Source organism: Pseudophryne corroboree, chromosome 3 (genome assembly GCF_028390025.1).
Source record: "Pseudophryne corroboree isolate aPseCor3 chromosome 3, aPseCor3.hap2, whole genome shotgun sequence".
Classification (NCBI taxonomy): domain Eukaryota; kingdom Metazoa; phylum Chordata; class Amphibia; order Anura; family Myobatrachidae; genus Pseudophryne; species Pseudophryne corroboree.
Genome location: NC_086446.1, coordinates 684,958,668 through 684,974,386, shown reverse-complemented (window position 1 = coordinate 684,974,386; position 15,719 = coordinate 684,958,668). Strand labels below are relative to the sequence as shown.

The 15,719-nt window shown below is 45.6% G+C and overlaps 1 protein-coding gene across 6 annotated transcripts in view; it reads right to left on the bottom strand.

Moving 5' to 3' along the window:
- The window catches only part of SH3PXD2A (SH3 and PX domains 2A), a 530,104-nt gene that overhangs the window by 456,433 nt on the left and 57,952 nt on the right, over nt 1-15,719 (bottom strand). The gene's annotated exons all lie outside the window — the stretch shown is intronic.

Here is a 15,719-nt window from a genome sequence, read left to right as displayed (position 1 = left end):
GCTTTGGGGGCGTGGTCACACTATCTTTGGTATAAGGGGGGTCATTCCGAGTTGATCGCTCGCCAGCTAGTTTTAGCAGCCGTGCAAACGCTATGCCGCCGGCCACTGGGGGAGTGTATTTTAGCTTAGCAGAAATGCGAACGCATGTGCAGCCGAGATCTGCAAAAAGTTTGTGCAGTTTCTGAGTAGCTCTGAACCTACTCAGCGCTTGTGATCACTTCAGCCTATTCGTGTCCGGATTTGACGTCATACACCCGCCCAGCCACGCCTGCGTTTTTTCAGATACGCCTGCGTTTTTGCAAATACTCCCTGAAAACGGTTAGTTGACACCCAGAAACGCTCCCTTCCTGTCAATCTTCTTGCGGCCGTCAGTGCGAACGAAAACTTCGCTAGAACCTGAGCACAACCACAAAGAGCTTTGTACCCGTATGTCGCGCGTGCGCATTGAGGCCCATACGCATGCGCATAAATGCCGTTTTTTCACCTGATCACTGCGCTGCGAAAATCGTCAGCGAGCGATCAACTCGGAATAACCCTTAACATCCTCTAGTCAAACAAGTATCTGAAAGTTCACAGCAGAACATACTATTTAAGGATTAGAGTAAACTGATACTGTGGGAGACCGTAATCTGGTTATTGGGATGGCCATTAAAGGTCCACCATGAATGATACTATCAGTGGGTTTCCCTGCTGTGGGCTATGAGGAGACATGGGGGGTTTACACATAAAGGCGGAGACTCCTTCAGTTTGGATAAGCACCCTACCCAAGGACATTTTTAATGAGCATGGATCTCTGACATTTACAGACTGCATATTGGGAAAAGCACTATGATGGTAAATCCTGAATAAATGTATACAATTTGTCAGTTTTAAGGAGGAGTTTGAGGGGTCGGTGTGGCCTGGCTGCCTTGGGGCACCACACTGTAATACTTCATTCAGCAACCTTTGAGCGCCTAATTATTTTACTACCTATGTAACACTTTTTAACATTCTGGTTATTACCTCTCACCCATGTAAAACTCTTACTTACTTATTTACTTATTAACACTTACAAACATTTTAATGCCTCATTAGTGTGGTGCCTTGGCGCGGCTGGCTTATGCTGACTTGGGTGGTCACGTGCCCTGGACTTAAACCTTAGTATTAGAGACACCCCGGATGACGTCACCTGGTCATTTTGCCCTTTGCTAGATTAGAGAGTTTATTACAATTATTCTTATTATTATAGAGTGTGCATCTGCAATTCTTTTTCTTCTGTGTGGGGTAACGAGAAGGCTGCAGGCCAATCAGGGAAGGGGGCATGGCTAAGCAATGCGATAGAGCTAATCATTGCACGGGTGGGGGTGGGGGGGTTCACCCATTGGTGAATCAATACCATCGATGGCAACACCATCGACAATTGGTGGCTAACCATCAATGGCTGCTGACCATTGTTGGTTGATGAACACTCCTACTTCGTGTTGTGTGATTGTGACAGTGAGAGAGACTGAACACCCAGATACTCCTGTACTATTCTAATATATTTTTTATAAAATGTAATCTCACATGATGGTACTTTCATATGAATTTATTATTACCTCTAATCAGATCCCCTAATACATCAGGGTTCTCAAATTAGGGGTATAACCTAAAAATTCATAATGAACAGGGTTATCTTTCCAGCACCAGAGCATTAATATATATTCTCTCTATCAGCACTATTCTTGGACCTTTGGGTGGTTCAGCATTGCTGCAGGCTGCAGGATACTTTATACCACGTGTAATAAACTGTTTTACTCTGGAGGCGTCAGTCAGATTACTCTGCTTCCACATTCAGATGCATGCATGTACACCTGGGGAAGGGCTGATACTAGCATTAGCATATAGTCATGCCAAGAGATTATACAGCGATTGCAGGAGCTTCAAACTCAGAATTAGGCCCTGACTGTGGATGGTGTTGGACAACATAGGTTTTAAGGCTCAAAGGCTAGCAGGCATAGGGGGAGATCTATTAAGCTTTGGAGAGAGATAAAGTGGAGAGAGATAAAGTACCAACCAATCAGTTCCTAACTGCCATGTTACCGGAGACTGATTGGTTGGTAGCTCACTTATCCAATGCTTAGTACACCTCCCCCAAAATGACATAGAATTCAGAATTTAGTCAGGTAAATGTAACAGTAGGAATGACCTTTTTAAGGAACCAGTAATAAATGTTCAGTATTTATACCAAAGCAGATACCCAGTGATTTTCTAGGTGCCATGGACACACACAACCAGTATGAGACCTCCACCGCAGCCGGACAAGCAGAATCCCGCTCTAAAATGGAAAGCCAGTGAAAAAAATCCCCTTTCAGATATGACATAATAAAACCACCATTTGTACAAGTCCTCCTCCACATAATGCAATAAACTAAACAAAACAAAATGAAAAAAAAAAAAAATCTATATTTTACAAAATGTCACTATTTTGCAGACGGTGTCATTAGGAGTGTCTATAAATTATAAAAGCAGATATATCACACATTGAACAATCGTTGAACATTCCTTGTGTTTAGAGAAGGATGTGTGATTTTCATCTATACTGCGCTCTGGAAGACACATTAGCAGGAGAGAAAAAAGCTTGGCCAGACCCTGCTAACAAGCACATTACCATGGAAATGTTAAATATTTGGAAGTATAGTATAAAAAATGTTCCATACTGCCATAAGCAATGAAGAAATAATGCATGTATTTAACCTATTAAACATGAGGCTTCCATTAATTACATTTGGCGCTAAAATCAACTGCCACAAGGCAGTACAGATGCCAAACACCAAAGTTAGATCATCTAAAAACAATGGAATTTCCTACTTAAGAGCTTGTAAATGATCAGCTATATTTGATGGGCGGTCCGCCTATTAGTAACACGTAAGGCCATTACCAGATAGCAGTTATATGCAACCAGTACTGACAGTGTTATTGGAAATCAGGGGTGAGGTTATTTTATTGGGACTGGATGTCCCTAAATAGAAGGAGTTGACCTAAGGTGAAAGTTAATCTTAAATATTCGTTTTCCCAACCTCATTGCTTCTCTAACTACTAAGAAAATATTTTATCAAGGTGTCCCAGGAAACTGGCAAATGAATTAATTGATATGGTTAGCCAACATTAAATGGTGACAGAGAGGAAGGGGAGGGTTTGAGCAGGAGGACCAATTACAAGCCAGAGTCTCTTGTTGGTTCTCTCACTCACAGACTGCTGAAGAGGAGAAACTATTGGCAACAGGACAATTTCTAGCAACGCTCACCCATTTCTAGCAATACTCCCTTCACAGAAATGTATGCAGATCAGTTAGAATTACTTATTTGATGTGGGTCTTGTCTGCCGAAAAGGAGCTGTGCGTCACATAGTCTGATGGCTCTAGATAAAATAAATCCGCCCCTGGATGGGGAATAATATAAGGGATGCAAGGTGATCTATAAACAGTAGCAAGATGAGATAATAAACGTCTTATTTACATTCATAATTTCAACAATCAGTACGTGGATCCCGGAACGTCAGCGCAGTAATATTGGGGGTGATTCAGACCTGAACGCTGCGGTGCGTTTTCGCACAGCGGGCGATCAGGTCATAACTGTGCATGCGTATACACCGCAATGCGGCACGCTGCAATGCGTATGCACTGCAATGCGACGCGCAGACAACAACGGGCATTGCCGGTCAGCGACAGGATGGTGCGAAAATTCCGATCACACGGGCATTCGCAAGGTGATTGACAGGAAGTGGGTGGTAACTGAGCATTTATTGGGAGTGTCAGGTAAAACACAGGCGTGCCCAAGCGTTTTCAGGGAGGGTGTGTGATGTCAGCTCCGACCCCGATCAGCCTGTTCTCATCGCACTGTAGGAGTAAGTCCTGGGCTGCGCAGAGACTGCACACAGTGGATTTTTGCAGCTCAGCGTACACATGGGATCGCACACTTGCACGGCGAATATACACTCCGCCTGGGGCAGCGACTATCTGAACGCAGGACAGCAAAGTTAGCAGCCCAGCGACCAGGTCTGAATCACCCCCATAGACAAGTGTGAAATGCTTCTTCTTAAAGCACTTCCCGGGTGCAGCACTAAGACTGTAAACATGATGTTTACAATTGTACTGCCGATGCATGTCAAATACTTTAATGAGCATTTAACACTTGTCAATCACCGGGCGCTGGTGTTCCGATGTCGACCTAGGTCTTATCAACACTATGTCAATGTTGACAAGACCACTACATACCACTGGAAGGCATTAGGGCAGAGGTTCCCAAACTGTGTGCTGTGGCTCCCTGGGGCGCCTCGGGATACTTGTAGGGGTGCCCTGGGTTGGTGGTCCAGGACCAATTCAAATTATTCATGGCCAATATAATAGGCAAAACCAGTGCTGGTGGCTGCCAGTCATAAAATATGTGGCCAAACAGAAGCAAATCTTGTCCCTCACCACACAACTGACCCTAAGGATGACATATAAATGCAATCTACTTAATGTAATATTTCTTTCTAAATTTCTCAATAAGAAATTTTTCGCCATGGGGTGCCGTGAAAAAAATTCTGATATTCTAGGGCGCCGTGATTCAAAAAAGTTTGGAAACCACTGCATTAGGGCAACAGACAGTACACACTGAGGATGACAATGGCCAGCCTCTGGTTTGCGCAACAGGCTGCAAACCAAAATCATGGCCAACACTGCACAGGCTGCCCCCAAAAACTGGCAGAGCAAAGCATAAGCAGCGTCTTTATATCCCACAGAGTAACACTGCTGTAACATCGGGATACAAACATCAATGGTGGGAAACCACTGACCTTCTATCATCAATGTAAACCCCATCGACTATCAACGCATGACATCAATGTTTGCTATAATCCTTGATGGAAACCCCTGCCCATAGCTCAGCTTTACAAGGGTTTGGTTCAACCCATCCACTTATTTTTAATAGAACTGTAGGGCCCGTTTTCAATTCCCGGGGATGATCGATGTTCAGCTGCGTTCAGCAGCCCACAATTACAGTATAGCAACTCAGATATTCCTGCGCACGTCTATGGGGTGTGAAGAACAGTCTGCTATGTGGGTGGTTGCAGAGTTCTGGAGAACTGGTCGGATCGCCAACTCCTTGTGTTCATCATCACTAATTGCACTGTCTCCTAAGGATGACGAGTGGATGGATGGACTGTGATACTGAGCTGCAGTACATTACGCCGGGTACGTGTGATACTAAGACGAGGTTATCCAAGAAAATGCAGAAACTAAAGATTAATTTATATCCCCTGACACATAATAATAATAATAATGCATGTCCAGATCAGTTGATTACCATTAAAAAACTTTGCCTAAAGCATGGAAAATACAAACTGCTTTATGGAGATGTATGTAGCGCAATGTGCTGCGAACATACACTAGTTGCAAATGTCTATATGCATTTCACTCACCGCCACAAAAAAATCCCAACTTGAGCTCTTAAGAGTTAATGGTTTCAGAAATGGATCTGTAGCTCTACAGCTGCCGTTAAGTCCTGTTGAAGTGAATACTGTAAATCAGTTATGAAAGGGAGAGGAGCTATGAAGGCCCAGGGGGAATGCCCGAGTGCTTACAGATAGTACAGATTTAGCATGCAATGGAGCATCGAACCGAAATAGCAATGAGTTATAAATCTTATCAACTTTGAGACACAAGAAATGGCAGAATGTTCCTATAAATGACGTCTTTGGAAAATGTAATAGACTGTAGTATGTATACTATCGCATAATCCACTAGCCTGACTCTGGCCTCCATCAGATGCTATACTGATATATCTTTAAAGCGTGCTTCACGGAAATATATAGAAACCAATAGAGGCACGTCTCACCACGAGAACCACCTTCTTGGTGATTTGTACTCTGCAAACTCTTCCAAAATCCATATTCTCTATTAGCAACACTCCAGTTACAACTATCAACTTTCTGCCTGTTTTTCGGGTTCATCTAACACCCACAGCAGATAAGGGATCGGATATTTCAAAAATAACACTAATGCATCAGAATATATGGTGCAGTGGTTTGCATTACTGTCTGACAGTGCTGGACATAATTTGTGTGGAGTTTGTATGTCCACCCCATATTCACATGGATTACGTCTAGGTGCTCTGGGTTCTACCCACAGTCCTATAATTTACTGGAAGGTATGCAGTCATCTATGTGGAAAAGGGACTATATGATTATTGACTCTAAAGTGCTGCGTAATATGCTGTATTAAGCAATAAAATAAAAATTAAAAAATAATTATCTTAAGAGAACAAACGGATATATAATCTAACAATGCTAATTGCCCTCTATGTTAACAAATAGCAGAGCTATTATATCCATATATTAAAGCTTATCTCACAAAAAAACCCAACAACAAACCTCAAATAAAATGGACCGTATAAACACTATACAAACATATAGATCCATAGATATCACTGTCCAATCTTTCGTATACATTTTTACAGAATTTCATATATTTATCCCCATGTGAAAATTAGCACCCCATAAATCTCCTGACGGGTGTACACAAAATTTGCAGGAGAAACAGAAATGTACAATTATCTTATGGGCCCTACATACTTTACACTGATGACAGTGAAAGATATGAATGATTTCGTTCATTATTGAACGAGATACCGTTCATATCTTTCAGTGTGTTGGCACCAACGATGAATGATGCACGGCCCCGCGCTCGTTCATCGTTGGTACCAGGTTGTTATACATGCTAGCCAATATGGACAATCTCGTCCATATTAGCATGCAGGGCTATAGGGCCAGGTGACGGGGGAGTGAAGAAACTTCACTCCCCCCGTCACCCCCCCCCCCCCCCCCCCCGGATTGGCCAACGGGCACCTCGGCGGCAAATACGCCAGTGTGTAGGGCCCATTAGGCAAACTCAATTTATTGCTTCATTTATTCTTCTACACGTTTTATTGAATAACACAGTAAAATATTAACATATCTCCAATCATTTGAAAAAATTGAGATGAGGACAAGATCAATGCATACTCCCTGCCAAACAGTGGCTAGGAGAGAACCCCCAGTATACTGTATTAATAGTTTAAGGACAAGGACAATTTAAAGGACAAGGGGCAACAGACAAGCAATGCATTCTAATGTGCAACTGTTATATAAAATGTAAGAATCCAGAATGTGTTACCAGCAGACGGGATGCCGGCTGTCAGTATACAGACAGCGGCATCCCATCTGTCGGAATCCCGGCAGCAAGTCCCCCGTGGGTGGTGGTTGGGATTTGCTCTGTTGGCATTTCACCGGCTGTCGGGATTCCAGCATCGGTTTCCTAAACACCAGGATCCAAAACAGCCGGCATTTCAACTGCATCCCAAAATTTTAAATATCAGGCTGCACAAATAATATTCTTGTGGAATTCTTAGATTTCCCTGTCTATATTTACAGTATATAAGTTATATATTTACAATATATATAAGTATGGTACTTATTTAATTGTGTGTTTTATTGTGTTGCTATCCACGTGTAGTTTCCAGCTAACACTTAGCAATAATAAAGACTTAACAGATGACCATGTAGTCATTCTTAGGTGTGTACACACGGTGAGATCCTTGCTATGCCCGATTTTCACTTGCGATTTCCCTTGAACTCCTCAGAGCCCAGATAGCACAGATTTTGACTAACTTTTCTTGAGATATGGACTATGTGTGCTTACCATTTTGGCTTATGTGAGATTTTGGCTTAAGTGAGATGTCATTGACATGTGAGATGAACTAGATAGTACACCGATCTAGCAAGGATTGACTTGCCTGCACAGTCTATCTTTTCTTGCGATGCCGACCTGGCGGGACCGCGCATCGGGATCGAAACGGGATCGCAAGGTGACTTTCACCTTACGATCTGCACTAACTTTTCTTGAGATTTTGGCTATATAGTCAAAATCGAAAGAAAATATCTCACCGTGTGTACACACCTTATCTTTTCTTGTGATGCCGACCTGGCGGGACCGCGCATCGGGATCGAATCGGGATCGCAAGGTGACTTTCACCTTGCGATCCGCACTAACTTTTCTTGCGATTTTGACTATATAGTCAAAATCGAAAGAAAATATCTCACCGTGTGTACACACCCTTAGGCAGAAGTCAATCCAGGCTGCTTCGTAGTGCTTTGTTGCCAAGTTAATAGAAAACCTGGAACCGAACTGAATGAAAAGACCTGCACAGAGCTCTGCTGCCTAAGTGGATGTTCCATATTACCAATTCTTCTCTGGCACACACATGTAGGTAGGACTTATCTGGCAAAACAATAATTACAGTCTGTGTTGTTTGTGCCATATACTGTATGCTGGCCTGGCAAATAAACCACGTTTGCCAAAACTATAAAATACAAAAGTTCTCTCTGCAACTGCTTGCCTTCAGAAAATACATTATTGTGTTAAAATATTAGTAACTGGTGAACGACCAAGAAAACTGGGACGTCTCATTTTCCATTAACTCTCGACAGCAAGTGCAGATCTTAGAGGGTATATAAGACATAGGGACAGATTTACTATGGGCCTAATTCAGCATGGAACGCCTGTGAAGTGTGTGCACGCGCAGAAGCCGCACTGCGCATGCACACAGTGTGACATGCGACAGGAGCAGGAGGGGGTGTTGCAATGGTGTGTAAGGGGCGTTGCGGTGGCGTTGGGGGGCGCGGGCCGGACAACTCAGGCGTGTACGGACCGTTTGCAGGGAGGGCCACGGCAACGGTGTGACATCACACGCAGCCGCTGCGACACGAAACCTGCAGGGAAAGCTTAGTACATCTCCCGCATTAGAACCAATGGATTAGTTTTCTATAGCCCTTTACTTGTTGTATTAGCATAAAATAACACTATGGTAAGCATGCATTGGTATTGTAGACGTTCTGGCCGTGTTCTGGTGCACGTATACACACACTACAGTAAAAGCGACAATTACAATCAAGACCTGGGGTAGATAACATTTTCTAAAGAAGACAAGAGGCGCTGCCACTAGCAACCAAATTCTAGCTAGCATTTTTTAGAATGTATCAGATAAAGATAGCTAGAAGGTGGTTGGTTGATTTTGGTAACCTCCACTTTTCCTCCCCTGGACACTGAGAGAATAAAGAAGTTCAAATATTCAGGGAAACAGCTTTTAAAGAAAAAATAAGATTTTACTTACCGATAAATCTATTTCTCGTAGTCCGTAGTGGATGCTGGGACTCCGTCAGGACCATGGGGATTAGCGGCTCCGCAGGAGACAGGGCACAAAAATAAAGCTTTAGGATCAGGTGGTGTGCACTGGCTCCTCCCCCTATGACCCTCCTCCAAGCCTCAGTTAGGATACTGTGCCCGGACGAGCGTACACAATAAGGAAGGATTTTGAATCCCGGGTAAGACTCATACCAGCCACACCAATCACACCGTACAACTTGTGATCTGAACCCAGTTAACAGTATGACAAACGTAGGAGCCTCTGAACAGACGGCTCACAACAATAACAACCCGATTTTTTTGTAACAATAACTATGTACAAGTATTGCAGACAATCCGCACTTGGGATGGGCGCCCAGCATCCACTACGGACTACGAGAAATAGATTTATCGGTAAGTAAAATCTTATTTTCTCTGACGTCCTAGTGGATGCTGGGACTCCGTCAGGACCATGGGGATTATACCAAAGCTCCCAAACGGGCGGGAGAGTGCGGATGACTCTGCAGCACCTAATGAGAGAACTCCAGGTCCTCTTTAGCCAGGGTATCAAATTTGTAGAATTTTACAAACGTGTTCTCCCCCGACCACGTAGCTGCTCGGCAGAGTTGTAATGCCGAGACCCCTCGGGCAGCCGCCCAGGATGAGCCCACCTTCCTTGTGGAATGGGCCTTGACAGATTTAGGCTGTGGCAGGCCTGCCACAGAATGTGCAAGCTGAATTGTGCTACAAATCCAACGAGCAATCGTCTGCTTAGAAGCAGGAGCACCCAGCTTGTTGGGTGCATACAGTATAAACAGCGAGTCAGATTTTCTGACTCCAGCCGTCCTTGAAATATATATTTTCAATGCCCGGACAACGTCCAGCAACTTGGAATCCTCCAAATCGCTAGTAGCCGCAGGCACCACAATAGGCTGGTTCAGGTGAAACGCTGACACCACCTTAGGCAGAAACTGAGGACGCGTCCGCAGTTCTGCCCTGTCCGAATGGAAAATCAGATATGGGCTTTTATACGATAAAGCCGCCAATTCTGATACTCTCCTGGCTGAAGCCAGGGCCAGTAGCATGGTTACTTTCCACGTAAGATATTTCAAATCCACCGATTTGAGTGGCTCAAACCAATGGGATTTGAGAAAATCCAAAACTACATTAAGGTCCCACGGAGCCACTGGGGGCACAACCGGGGGCTGTATATGTAGTACTCCTTTTACAAAAGTCTGGACTTCAGGAACTGAAGCCAATTCTTTCTGGAAGAAAATCGACAGGGCCGAAATTTGAACCTTAATGGACCCCAATTTGAGGCCCATAGACAATCCTGTTTGCAGGAAATGTAGGAATCGACCCAGTTGAAATTCCTCCGTGGGGGCCTTCCTGGCCTCACACCACGCAACATATTTTCTCCAAATGCGGTGATAATGTTGTGCAGTCACCTCCTTCCTGGCTTTTACCAGTGTAGGAATGACCTCTTCCGGAATGCCTTTTTCCCTTAGAATTCGGCGTTCAACCGCCATGCCGTCAAACGCAGCCGCGGTAAGTCTTGGAATAGACACGGTCCCTGCTGAAGCAGGTCCCGTCTTAGAGGTAGAGGCCACGGATCTTCCGTGAGCATCTCCTGAAGTTCCGGGTACCAAGTTCTTCTTGGCCAATCCGGAGCCACGAGTATCGTTCTTACTCCCCTTTGCCGTATAATTCTCAGTACTTTTGGTATGAGAGGCAGAGGAGGAAACACATACACTGACTGGAACACCCACGGTGTTACCAGAGCGTCCACAGCTATTGCCTGAGGGTCTCTTGACCTGGCGCAATACCTGTCAAGTTTTTTGTTGAGGCGAGACGCCATCATATCCACCTTTGGTTTTTCCCAACGGTTCACAATCATGTGGAAGACTTCTGGATGAAGTCCCCACTCCCCCGGGTGTAGATCGTGTCTGCTGAGGAAGTCTGCTTCCCAGTTGTCCACTCCCGGAATGAACACTGCTGACAGTGCTATCACATGATCTTCCGCCCAGCGAAGAATCCTTGCAGCTTCTGCCATTGCTCTCCTGCTTCTTGTGCCGCCCTGTCTGTTTACGTGGGCGACTGCCGTGATGTTGTCCGACTGGATCAACACCGGCTGACCCTGAAGCAGGGGTTTTGCCAGGCTTAGAGCATTGTAAATCGCTCTTAGCTCCAGTATATTTATGTGAAGAGACATCTCCAGGCTTGACCATACTCCCTGGAAGTTTCTTCCCTGTGTGACCGCTCCCCAGCCTCTCAGGCTGGCATCCGTGGTCACCAGGACCCAGTCCTGTATGCCGAATCTGCGGCCCTCTAACAGATGAGCACTCTGCAACCACCACAGAAGAGACACCCTTGTCCGTGGCGATAAGGTTATCCGCTGATGCATCTGCAGATGCGATCCGGACCATTTGTCCAGCAGATCCCACTGAAAAGTTCGTGCGTGGAATCTGCCGAATGGAATCGCTTCGTAAGAAGCCACCATCTTTCCCAGGACTCTTGTGCATTGATGCACAGACACTTTTCCTGGTTTTAGGAGGTTCCTGACAAGTTCGGATAACTCCCTGGCTTTCTCCTCCGGAAGAAACACCTTTTTCTGAACCGTGTCCAGAATCATTCCCAGGAACAGCAGACGTGTCGTCGGGTTCAATTGAGATTTTGGAAAATTCAGAATCCACCCGTGCTGTTGCAGCACTACTTGGGTTAGTGCTACTACGTCTTCCAGCTGTTCTCTGGACCTTGCCCTTATCAGGAGATCGTCCAAGTAAGGGATAATTAATACGCCTTTTCTTCGCAGAAGAAACATCATCTCGGCCATTACCTTGGTAAAGACCCGAGGTGCCGTGGACAATCCAAACGGCAGCGTCTGAAACTGATAATGACAGTTTTGCACCACGAACCTGAGGTACCCTTGGTGTGAAGGGCAAATTGGGACATGCAGGTAAGCATCCTTGATGTCCAGGGACACCATAAAGTCCCCTTCTTCCAGATTCGCTATCACTGCTCTGAGTGACTCCATCTTGAACTTGAATTTTTGTATGTACAGGTTCAAAGATTTCAGATTTAGAATAGGTCTTACCGAGCCGTCCGGCTTCGGTACCACAAATAGCGTGGAGTAATACCCCTTTCCCTGTTGTAGGAGGGGTACCTTGACTATCACCTGCTGAGAAAACAGCTTGTGAATGGCTTCCAATACCGTCGCCCTGTCTGAGGGAGACGTTGGCAAAGCAGACTTTAGGAACCGGCGAGGGGGAGACTTCTCGAATTCCAACCTGTAACCCTGAGATACTACCTGCAGGATCCAGGGGTCCACCTGTGAGCAAGCCCACTGTGCGCTGAAATTCTTGAGTCGACCCCCCACCGCTCCTGAGTCCGCTTGTAAAGCCCCAGCGTCATGCTGAGGGCTTTGCAGAACCCGGGGAGGGCTTCTGTTCCTGGGAAGGAGCTGCTTGCTGCCCTCTCTTACCCTTTCCTCTGCCTCGGGGCAGATATGACTGTCCTTTTGCCCGCTTGTTCTTATAGGACCGAAAGGACTGCGGCTGAAAAGACGGTGTCTTTTTCTGTTGGGAGGGGGTCTGAGGTAAAAAGGTGGATTTCCCGGCAGTTGCCGTGGCCACCAGATCCGATAGACCCACGCCAAATAATTCCTCCCCTTTATACGGCAATACTTCCATATGCCGTTTGGAATCCGCATCACCTGACCACTGTCGCGTCCATAAACTTCTTCTGGCAGATATGGACATCGCACTTACTCGTGATGCCAGAGTGCAAATATCCCTCTGAGCATCTCGCATATAAAGAAAAGCATCCTTTAATTGCTCTAAAGTCAATAAAATACTGTCCCTATCCAGGGTATCAATATTTTCAGTCAGGGAATCCGACCAGACCACCCCAGCACTGCACATCCAGGCTGAGGCGATGGCTGGTCGCAGTATAACACCAGTATGTGTGTATATACTTTTTAGGGTAGTTTCCAGCCTCCTATCAGCTGGATCCTTGAGGGCGGCCGTATCAGGAGACGGTAACGCCACTTGTTTTGATAAGCGTGTGAGCGCCTTATTCACCCTAGGGGGTGTTTCCCAGCGCGCCCTAACCTCTGGCGGGAAAGGGTATAATGCCAATAACTTTTTTGAAATTAGCACTTTTCTATCTGGGTTAACCCACGCTTCATCACATACATCATTCAATTCCTCTGATTCAGGAAAAACTACAGGTAGTTTTTTCACACCCCACATAATACCCCTTTTTGTGGTACTTGCAGTATCAGAGATATGTAAAGCCTCCTTCATTGCCGTGATCATATAACGTGTGGCCCTACTGGAAAATACGTTTGTTTCTTCACCGTCGACACTAGATTCAGTGTCCGTGTCTGGGTCTGTGTCGACCGACTGAGGTAAAGGGCGTTTTACAGCCCCTGACGGTGTCTGAGACGCCTGGGCAGGTACTAACTGGTTTGCCGGCCGTCTCATGTCGTCAACTGATTTTTGTAATGTGCTGACATTATCACGTAATTCCATAAACAAAGCCATCCATTCCGGTGTCGACTCCCTGGGGGGTGACATCACCATTACCGGCAATTGCTCTGCCTCCACACCAACACCGTCCTCATACATGTCGACACACACGTACCGACACACAGCAGACACACAGGGAATGCTCTATTGAAGACAGGACCCCACTAGCCCTTTGGGGAGACAGAGGGAGAGTTTGCCAGCACACACCCAAGCGCTATAATATATATGGGAACAACCCTATATAAGTATTGTATCCTTATAGCAGCTTAAATATAGTAATATCGCCAAAAAAAGTGCCCCCCCTCTCTGTTTTACCCTGTTTCTGTAGTGCAGTGCAGGGGAGAGTCCTGGGAGCCTTCCTCACAGCGGAGCTGAGCAGGAAAATGGCGCTGTGTGCTGAGGAGAATAAGCCCCGCCCCCTATTTCGGCGGGCTCTTCTCCCGGAGTTTGTGAGATCTGGCAGGGGTTAAATACATCCATATAGCCTCAAGGGCTATATGTGATGTATTTTTAGCCATAAGAAAGGTATTATACATTGCTGCCCAGGGCGCCCCCCCCCAGCGCCCTGCACCCTCAGTGACCGCTGTGTGAAGTGTGCTGACAACAATGGCGCACAGCTGCAGTGCTGTGCGCTACCTCATGAAGACTGAAAAGTCTTCTGCCGCCTGTTTCTGGACCTCTTCAATCTTCGGCATCTGCAAGGGGGGTCGGCGGCGCGGCTCCGGGACCGGACTCCATGGCTGGGCCTGTGTTCGATCCCTCTGGAGCTAATGGTGTCCAGTAGCCTAAGAAGCCAATCCATCCTGCACGCAGGTGAGTTCACTTCTCTCCCCTAAGTCCCTCGATGCAGTGAGCCTGTTGCCAGCAGGACTCACTGAAAATAAAAAACCTAAAAACTTTTTCTAAGCAGCTCTTAAGGAGAGCCACCTAGATTGCACCCTGCTCGGACGGGCACAAAAACCTAACTGGGGCTTGGAGGAGGGTCATAGGGGGAGGAGCCAGTGCACACCACCTGATCCTAAAGCTTTATTTTTGTGCCCTGTCTCCTGCGGAGCCGCTAATCCCCATGGTCCTGACGGAGTCCCAGCATCCACTAGGACGTCAGAGAAAGTAGAGATGGAGCATTAGGATCATCACACCAACATATACTTTACTAGAGGAGTTCTGCCTGACACTCCGCTGTAGTTATATCATGGTCAGGAACACTAAAGATTAGACAGGCCTCAGTTCTGTGGGTGTGTGGCCACACACTTCAAGCACAATCTGCATAAACGGGGAAGGGGGAGGTGTGGTTACGCTTGAGTTGGCCGTCACTCAAAAGCTAGGCTTAAAAGTGTTAGAAATGTAATTACTATAGTTCACTTTTGAAACGTAGAGGGAGAGTTATCAAAGCTTGAAGAGCAATAAGAGAGAGAGAGAAAAGAACCAATCAGCTCCTGTCATTTTTCAAATATAGCCTGTAACATGGCAGAGTTAGGAGCTGATTGGTTAATACTTTATCTCTCCCCACGCTTTGATACATGTCCCCCTTAATGTCACCATCAACCAGAGTAGACACACTTTTACACCATTTATCACAGCTGTCGTCTTATATAATCATCAGTGGGTATTAACTCCAGTGTGTGCACATTCTCCGCATCAGAACCACACCATGGGGTTTATATACTAAACAGCAGTCGATTGTCTGCGTTTTTGTCCGCAGTACTGAAAACTTCAATACTATTAAGTGCACTGGTTTTTGCACTGAACAGTACTGTGGTTATAAATTCTGCAGACAAAAACACAGGTAAAATCAGTAGCTTTGATAAGCTGCCTTTTGGTAGATAAAGCCCAGGTGTGTTCTTCAATTAATAGTATTGCCGTTTCAAATTCTGCAGGAAAAAAAACGCAGATTTAAACCCCGAAATTCACACCATTCCATGGTTGCACTACAATTTCCTGCTATACCTGAATCATACGCAATAGATACACTGAGAGCAAAGTAGGTAAAACAAAATAAATTACAAGGGTGGCTTTACATGCTAAAGACA